Raw genomic sequence first — 18,904 nt, forward strand, 5'->3', positions numbered from 1 at the left:
TGGTTATGATGAAGAGGGAAAGGGTTGTGTTTAATTGACTGACATACTGGGCAAGGCAGAAATTACAATAAAGGCTAACTTTACAGATTGTTTATTTTTATGGTATTTGGAAAAAGAAGTGATGATAAGGTAAGGGCTTTTCAGGCAGTGTGGTTCAATGAGAGGAGTATATCGGGTTCAAGGTTTGAGAATTTTACTCTTCAGCAGTATTTGAGGGTAACCATTTTTTATGTGACAGTAAAGTAGCTGGTCCATGTATTTTTATCTAAGGGGAAGTGTTCTTGTAGAAACAGAAGCCACAGACAGAGCGAGAAGAAGATGAAAGATTTTGTATATGATGGGAGGCCACAGTTGAAATCAATTCATTGTTGATAGTTGGTAAGATTCGTTCAGACTGAGTTAAAATTATTTTTCAATGTGTGAATGTTGATAGCTCGGAAAGTTATATCAGAGTCAGATATAGATAAATTGAAAGATACTGGAAAAGATGAAGAAAAAGACATGACAGTGGGGTTTGAGTGTTTCTATGATGGGAGAACTTATGTTTAATTGTACCCATAAATAGATTGGCATATGTAGGCGCTATAGGCATGCACATTCACTGCATTTTACAAAGACCCTTCAAAAATTGAGGTCTTGCAATATTTTTCTATGCTTAATGGTAATGGTGTTACTCTGCAAGAGCTTCCCGGCACTCCTCTTACCCTTTCACAAAGGTCAAGTCACAGTACATAACATCAGAAGAGATTCCTTGTGTAGACCTGTGGGTGATTGAGTAAGTTTTGCAAGGGTTAAAGCATCTTCGCATACCCAAGCAAGTGAGTGATTGGTGGGCCACTGGCGCAGAGGGAAACCTGTCCTCAGCCTTAATAAAGTATGATTGCTTGAGACTAGCAAGGATCGATGGTGCTTAATATATCCAAGCCAAATAATTTGTAGTTATTGTTTTTATTATTATATTACTTATGACTTATGGGCCACTGGTACAGAGAGAAGCTCTCGTAAGCGCTGATTGAGTGTAAGTGCTTGAGACAAGCAAGGATGAGTGCAATATAGTACATCCAAGCTAGAAGGGAGGTGATTATTTTTCATTTATTATAATTTTTAATTTTATTTCATTTTATGTGATTAATGAGCCCCTGATGCAGACGGAAATCTCTCGTAAGCCATGATAGAGTGTGAGTACATGCAACAAGCAAGGATCAATGCTGCTTAATACATTCATGCTATAGAGTTTGTAATTATTTTCTTTTTATTTTTATATTACGTGTGACTGACGGGCCACTAGCGCAGAGGGAATCTCTCATTAGCCCTGATTGAATATGATTGCTGGGTTCTAGCAAGAATCAATGCTATATAGTTTATCCAAGCTAGAGGGTTCATAATTATTTTTCATTTGTTGTAATTTTTATTTTTATGTCCCCATGTATAGTCCCCCATGTATAGTCCCCTGATAGTGTGAGTGTATGTGACAAGCAAGGATCAATGCTGCTGAGTACATCCAAGCTAGACAGTTTGTATTTTTTTATGTTTTTATTATTTAATTATGTGTTACTTTTGGGCCACTGGTGCAGAGGGAACTTCTTGTAAGCCCTGATTGAATGTGGTTGCTTGGGAGTAGCAAGGGTCAATGCTATATTGTCCAAGGTAGATACTACATGATTTATTTGCATTTGCCATTTCATTGTTCTTGTCATTTATGGTATCTAATTATTTCAATTATTTTTAATTTTTTTTATTTTATTTCTTATTGGTTTTATACTCATTTATTAAGTTTTTATAGATTTACTGCTTATATCTTCTCTTTTTTCCCTCATCCATCCTTTGCCCATTTATAAGAGTACGGCTGGTATTGACTCTGCACATTACATTTTGGAGGTTATTGGTTTTCTGAATTTTTGGTAGCATATAAAATAAGGGCTCTCAGGATTATGCAAGTACACATTAATTCTTCAGAAGATGGGCAAAATTTGAGTACTATTTAGCGAGGTTAAATCATCATCAAAAAGTAAGAAGGAAAGATCTATTCAAATAATCAGAGATAAATTGAGTCAGAAAATTGAGATAGAAAAGATCCAAGGGAATTGAAAGGATTAATATGAAAAACTGTCTGTTAAAGAACTTTCATTACACAGTAAGAGAACTTGGGTCAGATAAAGAATGCTCAGACAGAAAATATCCAAGAAACTTGGGAAGAATATAAAAAGAACTGAATGGTTAAGAACTTAGGTAACCAAGTTTATACATGAAAAAGTAAGCTTACAGTGAGGAAGATAGCTAAGGTCCAGTCATATCCGATGATGACATAGAAAGGGCTTTAAAGCAGATTAAGTTAAATAATGTGTTAGGCATAAACAATGTTGGCAGAATTACCAAAAGGTTTTAGTATGGTTAACTACAATTAAATTGGAATGGTTAATAGTAGCTGTGAGAATGGAATCTGGCATGAAAAATTTCTGTGATAAGTTTTAATTACTTTCCAAATAAGGTAAATATTAGAACAATTAGTATGAAATACGGTACCTCTACAGTGGTCTTCTTTGGATTGTCAACAAAATGATACAATCGAGCAAATAATTACTTAGGGGATTTTAATTCAAGACCTATCAGCTAAAATATTTATTATGTTAATATAATGCATACAAGTTAACAATTTTTTTTCTTCATTTCAAAAAAACCATGTTTAGCAAAAATATTTTTCATGATATCCTGAAAATCTGTGATATTTTTTCTTTGATCTTGCAGGATCCTTTGGAATATGCAGAAATATATATGCCCCCTGAAGAAGAAGTTCATATTAAGGAAGATTGTGATGCTGACATTCCTCAGATGGAAGTAAGACTGGGAGGGAATATGTTGCAGGAAAAAGGTAAGGAAAGCTAAGGACTCTGCTGACACTAGTGGGATTGAAGGGTTAATCACCAATAGTTTTAATACAACTATCGGTGATTTACCCCTGCAGTACTACTAAGGTATTTTGGAAAATCTGAGTTACTTTTTGAAAATTGTTTTCAAAATAACTGAAAGGCCATTTAAAATAGTATGATAAATTGCAAAAAAATGGTAATATTATCATTGTATTTAGAATTATTTATTAATATATTTAATATTATTTATTAAGCTACTCAAATAAGATCTTTTATTAACCTTTCTGTATTTTTAAGCCTTTTCTTTTGATTGAATATTCTTATTTTAGATTTTATCAGTTAGGAATGATAACTTAAATAACCCAAAACAACCATTCCCCATTTCAATATCTGGTTTTAACCTTTCACCAAAGCATTTGTGAGAAATATTAAGCTTTATAAAAAATTGACATGCAAAATTTTTTGATGTATTTGTAATGTCTGCACAATTCTTTTAATGAAAAATTAAGATGGGATTAAGACTCCATCTCGGGATGTCCTCCTACAGGTTTTTTTTCTGAAAACAGTTGTGCCTGTGTTTCAATGAGCATCTTCATGGCAAAGTTACCTGATCTGGTGTACTTAAACCTGAAGTTGCTCATTGAAACACAGGCTAAACTGCTGTCAGAGAAAGAACCTGCATGGTGATATCCTGAGAAGGAGAAGTCTTTCATCTGAATGCCACAAAAATCTATGATCCTAAGATGTGAGTTAGTTTAGTGCCTTTTAATTTTACCCTAAGGTCCTCATGGGATAATTTGGTATGGCAAAATAGACAATTTGCTTTAGTAACTTGATTAAATTTTGCCGAAAGTTGATATTTTTTAATTAAGTCTGTGAAAGTGTACATAAGTCATTCAATGAAACCAAATCAAAACTAAGGAAAATAATTTTTTGAAATAATTGAATTTAAGAAGGTCATTACACAGCACCACCTCACCATTGATCTTGTCAATAAGTTATCAAGATAAGCTAATACATATACAAGATACCTTTAATGCTGCAAAAATTTGGTGTGAAAATGTGATTAATTAGTTTTTTTAATGCAACTAAAAATAATTTTAATTAAATATCTTCTGAAAAATATATAAAGAGTTAATTATAATTCATCATAATAAGTTGCAAAAACAATTTGCCACTAAGTAATTCATTATATTTTAGCTAAGAAAGATGTTCAATTTATGTTCCCAACACAATTATTGAATATTTCAAATCATCTGGAAACCCTGAGATATGTATGATAATTAAAACTAATTAATTGCCCAACTTAATGTTAATTGCTGCATACTCACATTTTCTTAGTCTAAATCTTATTTTTTTCTTAATTATGTCATATCCATTGTTATTGATTTATTTTCTTCCTTACATTAAATGCAGCAATATGAATTTTCCCTGATTTTAAACATTCTCTTCACAGAGAAAAATATATCATTCTTTAAATAAATATATTTCCTTTCCTGTGTGCTATTAAATACTTCTGAAATGTTCTTCTTGATCTTTCTTGAAGTCCTTGTATAAAAAATAACGGTTTTAATATCAGGGTAACACTAAGTAAACCCATGTGGAACAGTGATGCGAGACAATTATAAACCCTTTTATTAGCTATTTTCCTTTATTGGTTGTTTATTTGCAATAAAAAACCCGAGTTCATTTTACTTCAAGGCCATGCTTTATTCCTTTTTTGCTCAGCAATATCAGTTTAAATCTTATCAATAAAATATTACCAAGGTAAATAACCTAGTTTTTATCTCTCATTTATTGGGGAGATATTGAAGATATTGTGAGTGACTCATAGTACATACTTTATGTACTTAGAAAGGATAAGGTGCTTCTTGATTAAGCATGATGGATGAAGTAAGCAATTGACGTAACAACAGAAAGGGTAAAATTTTGAGATACACAAACAAGGACCCAAAGGTAACAGAAATTGGCATGAAGTAGTCAATAAGAGCTGTTTCAGTGGAACAATTTTTTTTCATTTTGGCAGAAAACATGATGATGGACTATTCAGAGTAAAATACAGCAGTATAATTTTATTTCATGTTGGATGAAATACCAGTGCAACCATTAGTAATGCTCAAGACTTGATATGCCAATCTCTTCTAAGGAAACCCGGAGTCTATGAATGATTTATACTTTTGAGAACCAATTCAATTCAAAAGACCAACCCAATTCAGGCTACACTTCAACATCAGTAGCTGATGAAAATATTGACAAAATCAATACACTCTTTGGTGAAGATCATCACAGAACCATTGATCAACTCTGTTAAATGTCTGGAATTTCCTTGCGTTTCTTTTTGGTGGATTTTTTCTGAAGATTTGCATATGAAAAGAAAGATTTTCCTACCTTATTGCGGCCAAATTGGGCTTATACCCTTCTCTTTATGATGCAGTTTTTGAAAAATAATAGCATGACATCATTTCTCCACTTCCCCTACCCTGAGAAAAGCATATTGACTCTGACGAAGGTAAAACAAAATGTGCTAGAAGGCATGATTCCGAATGATCTGAGGCTTTCCTGGCGAATACTGTGGATGAAGGCTTCTCGGGTTTTGCACCAGGTTAGGTTGGGTAGCACCAACATTTCGACACCTAACTTTGCCATCGTCTTCAGGGTGAATTGACATTACCACGAATGTGCCCAGTATTTATGTTTGCTCTTGAGTCTGCCCACTCGTGATTGCTTAAGATGCTTGTTCTCTCGATTCCGTGATCTTTTTGAGTACAGGTTTCAATGCATTACTAATCTGGAATCCATTGTCTCAAGTTACCAGGTTCTTGTTCAATCTTATGTGGACTCTTTCATTGACAATCCGGTCCCAGTATCCATTGGCCGGACAAAGGACCTTTATCTTGGAGAATTCTATTCTATGTTCCAATTCGATGCAATGTTCTTCCACCACCAATTTCTTGGGGTAGCAGAGTTGGATATTTCTCTTGTGTTCAATGAGTTGCTTTTCCACTGTTCTCCCAGTTTCCCCAATGTATGATCTCCCACACTCGCAGGGTGTTTTGTAAACTCCAGCTCTTTTTAGATTCCGGTCATCCTTCACGGTGGATACGAAGGATTTCAACTTGCTCTGAGGTTTATGTATTGTCTCCACCTTATGTTTCTTAAGGATTCTGCCAATCTTTTTCAATATGGTGCACACAAACAGGATGCAGGCTCTGGCAATCACAAGATAGCGGACTCCACGCTAAACATATAAATACTGGGCACAATCCCGGCAATGTCACTTCACCCTGAAGACAATGGCGAAATTAGCTGTCGAAATGTTGGTGCTACCCAACCTGACCTGGTGCGAAACCAGAGAAGCCCTTATACACAGGCATAATTCAGGTCAGCTTTAGTTAATGACAGATGCTTTGTTCCTAGGATTTCAGCACAGCTGAAGTTACTAACATACATACAATGACTTTTTACAGGAAATGATGTGTACATGAATACCTATAATAATTTATTTACATTAATACGTTTATCCAAACTGGTTTAAATAATTCTTTAATTGCAGGAATATATTATTAAATGAATATCAACCTTACCTTATCCTTCAAATGTTTCAGATGATTACCAAAAACAAGATAATGCAGGAGAAAATGCTTCAGCCACTCAACCGAATGTGTGTAAAATTTGCAACAAGGTATTTGAACAAAAGGACCTTCTCAAAGATCATGTAATGCATGTGCACCATAACAAGGTGATGCAATTCAAATGTGATGTTTGTTTGGAGGTATTTAAGAGAAAAGAACACCTTAAAAGTCATATCAAATTGGTGCATGCTCTTAAGAAGAAGCACCAATGTGAATTCTGCTCCAAAAACTTTCCATATTTAAGTAAACTCAAAATCCACATGTCAACACATACTGGGGAAAGGCCATTCCAATGTGCATTGTGTTTAAAAGGTTTTGCTGGAAAGATACATTTACAGAGGCACATTTTGACACACACTGGAGAAAAGCCACACATGTGTGAAATATTTAGCAAAGGATTTGCTCTTAATAGTAGCCTTAAGAGGCACATGTTGACACATACTGATGGAAAGAGATACAAATGTGATGTATGCTTAAAAGCATTTGCTAGTAAATGTTTTCTTAAGGATCACATATTGAAACATACTGATCTAAGGCCACACAAGTGCAACATCTGTTCAAAAGCATTCACTCAGAGAAGTCATCTGAAGTCACACATGATTACACACTCTGGTGAAAAGCCACACAAGTGTGTCATTTGTTTTAAAGCTTTTGCTCTGACTCATCATCTGAAGAGTCACATGAAGACACACACTGGTGAAAGGCCTCACAAGTGCAATGTCTGTTCAAAAGCATTCATTCAGCATTGTCATCTAATCTCACACATGAAGACACACTCTGCAAAATTATCATAAAAATGTAAGATCCTAGAGCTTATTTCACTCTAAGGAAAGGATTGTAAAACTTTAATTTCAACTTTGTAACAAAGTGACATTATTATCCTTTTTATGTAATTTCTTTAATTAAAAAATTATTGATAAAGTGACAAATCTCAGCATAATTATGTATATCATGATAACAATAATTAACCCTCTTAGTGCAGCGGGGATCTCAGGGGTGCTAGTGAGAAATGCGAAGGGTAATTTGAGAAAATGTATCACCTTAGAAAAAAAACCATTATGAAGTTATTTGTTAAGATATCCATATGCAGTTTTTTTATTTTTAAATATAATATTGTATTTAATAATGATGTAATATATTTACATCATCTGAAAAATTAATGTAATTACGACAGCATCATGAATTTGAAGAATACTTTTTTAGCAATTATATTACGATTTTTAGACACAAAACTAAGGTTTTTTTAAAACTTTTTTCATTTACAGTACGATATTTAAACATAATAAAGAATCAAAAAGACATGCAGAAAATATTATAAATAAATAAAGAAAAAACCAGTGAACTGCGAATTTTTTTGTCAGCCTCTGCATAGTTCGATTTTGTTGAAAAGGATGATATCACTGAGTCAAATTGGGACTTTTCCCCTTTCCATCCATCATGTATATCCAAACTCCAAAGTTCACCCTCCACTCAGCAGCACAGAATCTAGAGGCAATTCCCAACAATATCCAATTGATTAAATTGGATATAAAAGATGCCTTTTGGCAGATACCCAACAGCACCGCCATTTTTAGGGGGTTTATCACCAGGGAATCCTTTACATTTGGATGAGACTCCCAATGGGTCTTACATTGACACCCGCCATTATGCAATGGAAGGTGCAGGCAATTAGAAGTGAACTGTAGGAGAAACTCCAGGTAGTCATGATAGCATATCTGGATGATTGGCTAATCCTGTTGCGTAGTGACCAAACAACATTGGTGAAACAAATACTTCAGTTCATAAAGTGGACCTAGGAATATTGCTTGATCTTGAAAAGAGCTCGTTAAAGCCATCAGTGAGAATAAAATATCAGGAGGTTCATATGGACACTACATTAATGTTGCCCAGCTTGACAAAATACGTGTTAAAGTGGATCAGATACATTATTGATGTGGTCCAGTGAATCTAACAAAAGGATATATCCAAGGCAGCGGCATATATTGCCTGGATAACCTACAATTTGAAACTCCACCCTATTCTTAGTCCAGGACACGGTAAGGGAGTAAGTCCATCACGTGGCTGGAGTGCCTATGGGATGATAATTAATGGCAGGGATCCAGAGTGCATTCCAATTATAAGTACATTTTAGATGTGTTCAGTGACGCCACCCCATTCCAGGTGGCATGGATGATCCCGATGTTTTAAACTACCGAAATATGGGCCATAGCGCATTAGAGACCAATTATGGAGACAGAGACATTATTGGCCTTATTTGCAGCCCATAATAAAATCAGCATTGCGGACCCCGATACAAATGTAATAATTTATTACAATAATCAAGCTGTAATTGCATCCCTGACTAGGGGAAAAGGTTGTTATACTTATGTGTCATGATATGTTTTATCCACTTATGAGCTTAATAAAAGAATGGTCACAGAATGTGACCTGGAGGTACATTCCCTGGTATATAATCCAGGCGATTATCCTTCTTGGACTATCCTGCCTCCCTATGCTCACGTTGCCTCAGATTAGGGAGTCAGGTGGATATATAGGTGGGACAAGGTCTGAGTTAGTCGGTTGGTCAATAAGGGTCAGAGAGGAAGAGTGCCTTCAGATCATGTCCACTCATGTATACCTCTGGACAACGTCTGCCATTCACCTGCCCTGTCTTATCCTTAAAAGGTACCAGATGTCCCCCTTGAAAACTATTTTTGGAATGACAAGAAAATTTGACTCTCTTCCCTTTTTAATACCTTGCTAATAGGTGAATTTCACATAATTCAGGGTATGGCTTAATATTTGTTAACTCTCATTGACTACAAAATCAACCTTTCCTGTTGGTGGTTTGTAAGGAGCAGAGTTATATCCTCAGCCAATGCAACAAAGGTTTGGAAGGGCCAGGAGGGGACATGGTTTATTTTGCTTCATGCAAAATATGGATGTTGAGTAGTGCCATGGCATTTATTAATCATATGCTTCAAATAACAGCATTTGAGACAAATGACAGTTATACAGTAGGCACATGAAGATATGGCATGGTCAATATTAATGACAACAAAGTGAAGATTTAGTTGAAAGAATACAACAATTATGTATTGCAGTCTTAACAAATATTATTTCCCAAAGTTAATTATTTAAGTCTCTGATATTAATTAGGTTTTCTACTGCTGCTCATTTTTCTATTATCTCAAAAGGTTTGTCGGTGTGATATTCTTTTTTTGAAATTTTTATCATCTGCCATTTTTATATTGACTTAGTTTTCTGGTAAGGTTTAAAAAAGATTGCTGATGATACAACTACCAATGATGCTGAAGAGAATATGGCTGTGAATGTCCGGAATGATATGATCCTTGTCAAAGAGGAGGTTGACACTTGTAGCAGTTGCTCTACTGCTCCAGAAAAGGATATAGAATTGCCAATCAAATCAATGCAAGGTGACAGGTCCAGCAATGATAAAGCAGAGAATTTGGTGAGTGTTTATATTGATGTTGCTTGCATAGTTAGCAATCTGTGCTTTGAAATCAGTATTGTTCACATTTGAACTTTGCTATTTGAATTTTAATTATTTTCCCTCTTAATATGTATTTTCACTTTCTATTTTGTTATCCCATCACCTTACTTGAGTTATTGTCACCATTGATGACTACAGTTTATGTACCTCTGTTTGCAGTAGTGGTTAGGAGAATGTAAAGAATTCTATCAGTGGTTATAACTATGGAATTATAAAACCATCTTTGCAGCAGTAATGCTTTTCTTTGATCTTGCAAGATCCTTCAAAAAATGGAAAATTCTATTTGTCTGTAAATTAAGAATTAAAAATTAAGGATGAGTGTGTAATTAAGATTCCTTGGGATGAAGGATGCCTGGGAAAAGAATTAGTTGCTGAAACAAGATAAGATGGTCTCACTACTGTTATGGGTAGACTTTTTCATCAGGAACAGCCTTTTGACATCCCTCAGTGTCTCCTTTTTAGTTATTATGAACCATCAGTTGAGATGTACCAAGTATATGTAAAATCAATATCCAAATTACTTGTTTCAGTTGGGAATTTATAAACGCCATTTCAATATCCTTGGCTAGCATTTTATTCACTTTTTTGAGCGTTCATTTTGGTAAAAAGGCAGTTTCTTTGTTAGAGTTTAGTCTGCAAACCATAACATTTTGTTGGTGCTTTGGGCTGAAACCATTAGATTGACCTGAACTCTGACTTTATCATTTCTTCCTCCTTAAAATGTTTTGCAGCGTTTCCCTCTCAATCTACCAATAGCATATACTCGTTTGTTTTCCTTTCTGTCCGCTTTACCTTCTAAAAACCCACATTTCAAAAGTATTTCAATGATTATATTTCTGAGCAACATGAAATCAAAGCTGAATTATCCAGTCACTAAAATTATTAAAGGCCTGTTATGTCATGAGGTTCACTGCCTGAAGTGCCAGCAATGCCCTGCCTTCTATATTGCACATTATACCACAACCCTTAATATTAGAATCAATAATTACATCTTGACTCAGTCTAGAATTTTTCTCATTGGGATACTTTCAATCACAAAAAAAGCTCCAGAACACTCTAATTCCTTTGATGAATGCTATAAAAAACCATAAACACAGAAATCAACCCTAAGGTCGGTTTAGTAGGTGACGGGGTTTAGAGATCACACAGTACTAAGCCCTATACAGCATGTGAAGATTCCCACCTCAGGGTAGGGAGGCCAGTTGCTTCCCCTTTGCAAGTTATGGTTTCCCAGGGAGAACTGGTACCCAAACAATCATTTTAGCTTCAGTGGAGCTGCGGGTGCCCAGAGTGCCTTGCCTGGAAGTCGAACCTGGGACCCTCTAGTCAGCAGTCCAATGCTCTACCAACTGGACTTTCACAATCCACAATAAATAATATAATATCTCCATTTTAATATCCCTCTCATCCTTAGACCCTAAATTTAAACTTAAATTAACAGAGGTGACTCCTTGATTTTTCAAATAGCCAGCTGTTAATGTTAGTCATTAATTATCTCAATCTTAACTTCTGATCAACTTCTATCTGCAGAATGAATTATTGCAACTTTGGAAGGCACATGTAATTGTAAATAGATATTAAGTAAACACCTATTCATGAGTATATGGCCACCATTGAACATTCAATTCCTTCTGGGACATATACTGCCTTGGGAAAAAACTTATGGAAGATATTAGATTGCAGATAATTGACTGATACCTGGGCTCATGTCTGTTTGAATAACTTTGCCTTATCTACTGTTGAAATCATTAAATTGATATTAAAAATGTATTCATTAATTTTAATTTACCTGTCATTTTTAATGAAAAGTTCTCTTTGATTTCGTGAAATAATGTCTTTACTGTGTAATTATTATACCCAACAGCAAACAAATTATGGTTATTCATTGAATAAATATTTGATGGATAATAAGTCTATTTTTATTAATATATTCTAGGAGAAGTCATGTTAAATTCATATGTGAGGATAATTGTATTAAACTGTACTGTCTGCTTCCATAGCAAGTGTTTTCAACTTACTTCCAAAGTTGTAGCAGATGTGTCATCAAGCTTGTTTTTAGAGAGGAACTCTTGCAACCTAAATGATCAGTAAGAAAAATGTGTCATTTGAGTTTGATTTCATTATGGATTATTTTAAATATTCTTATCTCAGTACCTTTTTTTTCTTCGATAAATTTATTTCTTTGAAAGTGGGAAATGTCCTTCCTTTTCCTTTTTCCTGTTTTTAGATTGCATCCTCAATCATTTATTAGAAATGAAGGGTGAAATTGTATGACCACAGCAAGAAAATGGTAGAATATTGACAGAAATTGCAGACTTTGAACAGTGCCCTTGCACACAATACAGCTTTGCAAGCCCGAGTTGAGGACCTAGAGGCTCAACTCCAGAGGAAGTTGGCCACAGAAAGGAAACTAGAAGAGAGAGTGAAGTTTTTGTCTGAGGATTTGGAAAGGGAATGCCATCAGAATGAGTAGCTTGTTCTGGAGAATGAAGTGTTGAAGTGGAAGGCTAATGAGAACAGTAAGCTAATTGCATCCTATTCTGGGCAGTTGGACATGTCATCTCCTATGACTGGCTCTATGATGCCATCCTCCAGTCCCAGCAGTGATCCTCATGGTATTTCCACCATGGTAATTGTGCTTGGAAGTGCTGGTTAACCACCCAACTTCATGTTTCTAAGGTTTTCACCTCAATTATCACCAAACTCCTCATTTTCTGACATGAGGACGATGAAGAAGAGGAGGAGACAAAGGTGAGGAGAGGCAAGGAAGACAAAGATGATTAAGATGATGGCAAACTAAGCATCAAACTGACACCCATCACTCCAAGGGTCCATACCCTGGTGAAGAAGAATGGCTCTATTTCTTGGCTTGTAAGGAAGCAAGAGGTCATTCCTGCCTTCAGCCTCTCATTGTAAATACAGGCTGAGGCCATCCAACTTTCCCTGCACTCCACCTACCCCCTCAACCTCCTCCCAGAACTGACTTCCCTAGCCAACTCTTCCTCCTCTACCTTGCCCACATCCTCCAACCCCAGCAGCAGCATATTCCACAAAGGGATCTTACCTTTATCCCCGACAGAAGCCACCCCAAGATGGGCCTCCAACACCGTCCTCCTTGCCAAGAAGACTCAACCCAAGAGGGATAAGCTGGTTGGTGATGGGATGGTCTACACCTGGACCCATTTCACCGGACACTGCCACCTGGTAACCATGTCAGGTGGGTCGTATCACAACTAACTTCCATAAGCACCGTCTGTGTCCACATACTGAGTTGCTTGATGCGGAAAGGGCCTCTGCTGCACCTGGTGCCTGCCTGGCCAAGCTAAAGGCCTGGAGGGGTACCAGGGTGCCAGTTCTCCCCAAGGTGCCTGCCCAGGAGGAAGTGCCCCAGCCAAGGAAGGTGGCTGACAGGGGTCAAGTGGGAGAGATGGAGGAAGGCCAGGATAGGGACATGGGCTGCTTTCACCTCTCTGAGGAGGATCCAGTGGCCCTGCTGTCCAAAGCACCCATGCGCTCAGAGAACAGGAGCTGTTTGCCCTTCTGTGAGTTCAGTGATGACTTTTCCAACCAATTGCCTTCCACCGCCAGTTACAGATGAACAGAATGAGCCTCAACTGCTATAGCATGGAGATCTTGCTAGAGATACTGAAAAAGACCCCAGGGTCACCGCTCCCAAGCAGCCAGGGCCCATCCAAGGGTGGGCCATGGGATGGAATGGCCAGCACCGCTGAGATGCATCACTACAAGCTGAGGCATGTGCTGTCCTCCCTGTGCACCCACCTGCGCCTCTCCATCAAGGAGTCAGTCGGAGAGGCAGTGATCTCCAAGGAGATCTCTGATGACACACAAGGCAAGTCAGAGGAAGAGAAGGAGAAAAAGAAGGGAACTGGGAAGTTGCTAGCGGTCAGTGAGGACAGTGCGGAGGTGGTGGGAATTGTCTCATCAACTCCATACCAGTAGTGCCGGCAGGATCCCCGGCAGTGAAACAGCATCATCTGCTGAGGCAGCGGTCAGGTTGGAAGTCATTCATATGGAGGAGCCAAGGTGCAATGGGAATAATGAGAGGGCACCCCAGGACAAACTGATCTCTGGCAGCAACGTGTTCAAGTTGGGTCAGGAGCAGCTGCTGTCTTCTTCCACACTGGGTTTTAGCCACTTGGCCCACACAGACTCTTCCGTAATGGAACTCAGCTGGTCTGAGGAGCTTGAACTAATGATTTCAGAGTCAGACGTGTGGCGGAGACAGGCAGGTCTGCCCTGCCCTTTGCAGGTGGATTGGATTCTTAAAATGTTATGGCTGAAATCTAAGAGAAGACGAAATGAAATACGATCCATTCAAAGAAGTTCTATTTCAAAATTTGGTATTGGGGAGAAGGTGGGAGAGAGGGACTGATTTTCCTCCCCAAGGTATATCCCAGCATCTTCTCACATCCCTGCCTCTACTTTCATCAAACCCAGGCTTTCCAGCAAGAAATTGCACGGACTCGACACCGTTGATCATCATTCTGGTCTACATACCAAGCAATCATAAGCAGAAAGAAATTGATAGGATTTACCACCTTTAGAGGACATAATAAACCATGAGTTTATGCAGGAAAATAGGGCAGCAGTTGTAACAGACAATGATGATTAAAGATTGGAATGAGATGAAAGGCAAAAAGATGGTGTTTAGGTTGGAGACTAGAGTTTACACACAAGAAATCACCACATGGAGAAAGGAATTGAGTTCCGCAGGTTAAAGATGGGGATTATCTGTTACTTATTACTTGTGTTGACACTAAGAGACATAGGTTTGAATGAAAATTGCCAGGTGACTCAGATACAACTTAGTTAGATAATTAATACTGAGATTTAAGTAGAATCAAGCATTAAAAATTAAATAATAAATTAACACAAATGAAAATAGAGTAAAAAGAATTAAAAAAATGCTGTCTGAGGCTGTGGAAAGTCTAAAAAGTAAGGGAGGAATTGGTTCAGTATATAGTAATGCAGACGTATTGTCATTTGCCTAATGTCATTGGCTTGCTGGTCATATTAAACTTTCAGGGGGAGAGAACTAGGAAGGAAGAGGGGATGAAGAATTGAATGAATTTGTACAATTGATTTAAATAATAAATTTATTTTCCACAAGAATGTGCATTATTTTAATGCTGGAATATGTATAATAAGTTACCATATTACCTGCCTCTTTATTGTCTGACCAATGACTGCTACTTTCCAGTATTCATGCATGAATGAAAATCCTCTACTGTAAAAATAGAGCATCTAATGGCAATGTCAACCTCGTCTTAGCCAATGATCATGTCATCAGGTATGACACAGCCGACTTGTCAATAACATCACTGTCAATCAAGTCGTCAGAATACTCTTTCTTGGTTTCAACAGGAATGCACCACAAAGCATTAAAATGCCATAATTCATCAACATCCTTGCTTCACAATTTCAAAATAAGAGTACCAAGAAAACAAATCCTTATGTCAAAACTCTTTCATATATTTCTAATTAGAATCATGGGGGACTCATTCATTTCGCAGAAAAGTAACAATTGTACCCAAAGACAATTAAATTGCTGACATCAACCATTCATAAAAAGATTACATATTATTGCATGGTGGACTACAATTTAAATGTAAGTTTTGTTAAGGATACCAAAATATAAATATATTGTATTTTATTTATCTTGCCAAAGAATGACAACAGCCAAATATGTAATTAGTTAAATAATAAACAGAAGTAAATCATTTTTAGAAAAAAAGGAACCACTGCCAAGATTTAGTGCGAAGGATATGGAATGTCTAGAGAGTTAGGGTGACATTGTTGCAGTACACAGGAAGGCAGATTGATTTTTATTTGCCCAAAGTCATCGGCTTGACCCTATTATTGGACCGAATAAATATATGATGAAAACTCCATCAAAGAGTAAGAAGGGGTGACTATATCATTCACTCAAAAAGCCAATTTTTTTGCTCAATGTGGAAAGGTTTTTTTTTTGACATTCAAGTTGCAAAGTGATGGAAACATTGAATTTTCAACACTTTTGAAAAAAAGGCGCATATCTTGAAAAATTATCCACAAAATTAAATTCCAATTTCAATGTTAACCCCATTCAATCCTCAAAAAGTAGTATTTTCGATAACATTTAAATGACTGTGTTTGATCGCAGGGACGATAAAATGTTTTTTCCACATTTTAATCAAGGAATGTGTCAGGAATTATTAACTTTTGGCCAAATTTGCCTTCATTATTGATAGAGTTCATATTATTAGATACAACTGACCTTTTCTCGATTGGTTATTACGTATTTCCTAGAATGATAGCTTCCCTCTTTGATGCGATTATATAACACAAAGAAAACACTGGGATCATCGATGATTAATCAGCCAGAATTCCGTAAGCTTTTCCATGTAGGTATAACACACAAACCAGGGATGATTTGTATCCTCCACAACCTAATTGAATATGCTATAACTATGTATTAACAATAGAATCCACGTAACTCATCTCGCCTAAACTTCAATATACATTTAAACAGTGGACGGAATATATAAACTAGATACCAATTCAGTTCAGATATCTCGCCAAAAAAATTTTTGAAACACAAAAATCAGACAACTGAACTTACTTTGGCATGTATTAAATCCTCTATCGCATGTTCCAGCATTTTTTGGAATTTAATATTGTCGCCGAAAGCAGTGATCAACAGACCGCGACAATTTAAGCACAATCTGCAGACTTCATATTCGTGTTTCTCGCACATTATGTAGGTTTTAGAGTGCGCCGAATGATTTGCTGTAGAATCTTACGCTAGAAAAATAATGCAATACGTCAACATTAATTGAACTAGCATTAAAATTTATTAAAACAGCCGATGAAACTAAGTAAACAACATTATAGCAGGGATTTCGCATTTCGTTTGTCAACTGTTACACTAATTTGAGAAGTGAGGTTATGCATTGATACGGAAATTAATCATCTTAATCCGATCCCAAATACTTTGGGCTATTTCAATGTAATCTAGTAATTGGGTAAATGAAAAAAATCAACCCTTTTATACATCTTTATTAGGCGATGAAGCATGATAGGTATTCTTTGATATAAAGTGGAAAACAAAAAAAATAATTACGTCGTGAATGTTCCGTTCATTCATTCGACAGGCCTGGGAAATTTCTTAAACACATAATTGAAAGAGCTAGCGAAATAGACTTATGAACTTACTTTAACATCTATTAAATCCTCTATTTTCTTTTCCAGCATGAATTGTAAATTAGTCTTCTCGCCGAAACATTAATGAACACTTCACGACTGTTGAAACGCTCTCTGCCTAATTAAAATTCGGCTTTATCGGAATTGCTGATCGTTTTCATGTATGCAGAAAAATTGACCTAAAAACAAACTATGGAAGTACAAAGCCGTTTTTCAAACATTACTTCACACAGCATTTTAAGTCTTCAACATAGCAATAACACACAAAATACGTAACTCGTCTGCTGGCCACTGGCATTTCGTACTTCATTTGTTACGAAGTTGTTTTTAATGGAAAGGGAATGGGCTGGTGTTAAAAGAGAGGATCTTATTCCAGATAACACATATGAAAACCTTTCTCGCGAATTCTCAGATTTAATTAGAGATTGAGTCATGGAAAATCGGAATCCGCCTTTCTTAAGATATTTATGAGCTTTTGTAGTATCCACGAAATCATTTGAATAGACATAGAGATAAATGAAGGAAAACATTTCTGTTCCGTTCTATCATTTCAAAGATCCGTGTCCAATGATTTACAATAAGCATTGTTTACGATGCAAACATTCAAGATTAACCAATAATACAGGCGTCGTAAGCCTAGAGTAAAGAAATTATATTATTAGTTCTACTGTCCCGTATTTTTCATTCGGTTTCTTTAAGAATACTCGACAAAATATATTATTCGATAGTTGGCGTCCCCGTTTCTGATATTCGAAAAATGTTATGACCTATATTCCAATATAGACGAATGACTTCATGCTAATATTATTTATGGATTCATTAACCTGTAAATTTATTTAAATTCATTCGGATATGATCATACATACTTATCTAAAATACATACGTTTTTAGGTGAATATTACATTGTCATACTCATGAAATCAGTCTCACTTGACGTTTTGCAGTACTAGTTATTAACTAGTAATGGGCATAGGAAAATCTGAGAGGTAGAGTATCTTAATATTATATCATAGAGCTATTATACTATTATCTTGAACTTATGGAAAAATCTGATCGTATCACATGTATAATAACGAACACCTAACTTTGATTATAGGAAAGTGGGTGGGAATAGTATCCAAGCATTATATCACAGATGAGAAAGAAAGCTATTTCACATACTGCCCATGTCTGAGACTGCTATCAGGTGCGAATGGGGAAAGAGGAGACAATATGGGCAGTTTTTGGAGGATGACTATGGCATGCCGTCTGTTCTATGAGTCACCTGTCCTGCGAAACATATGATGGGTATTCAATGGAGCCTTTTGTAATATTAGTGTGGAGAAAAATGCAGCAGAATAAGAATACATGGATTAAAACGGACAAATATGGGCGAATTAAGGAGGAGTTTCAGGACTGTTTGGGAGAAATCGAAGGGATTCATCATTGATGCAGTTCTATGATGCATGATATCGTTAATTGACTCTTTATTTCATGAAAATACATATATATGAATTTATTATTCATTATCATATTAATACAAAGCTGCCATAAAAACATGGATTTATAGCAAGTTTTTACTGAATTTAACAGGTTAAGAAAAATCTAAATATTTATTTTTTAGCTTTTACTAAAAAGGTATGTAATTACTAGTAATTCACAGTGACTTTGGATTTGCCTCTAAAAGTTAACGAATATCCGGATTTAATTAATTCATATCACAAACTTTA

This window comes from Hetaerina americana, unplaced genomic scaffold, assembly GCF_022747635.1.
Source record: "Hetaerina americana unplaced genomic scaffold, ioHetAmer1.1.p SCAF_39, whole genome shotgun sequence".
NCBI classification, from domain to species: domain Eukaryota; kingdom Metazoa; phylum Arthropoda; class Insecta; order Odonata; family Calopterygidae; genus Hetaerina; species Hetaerina americana.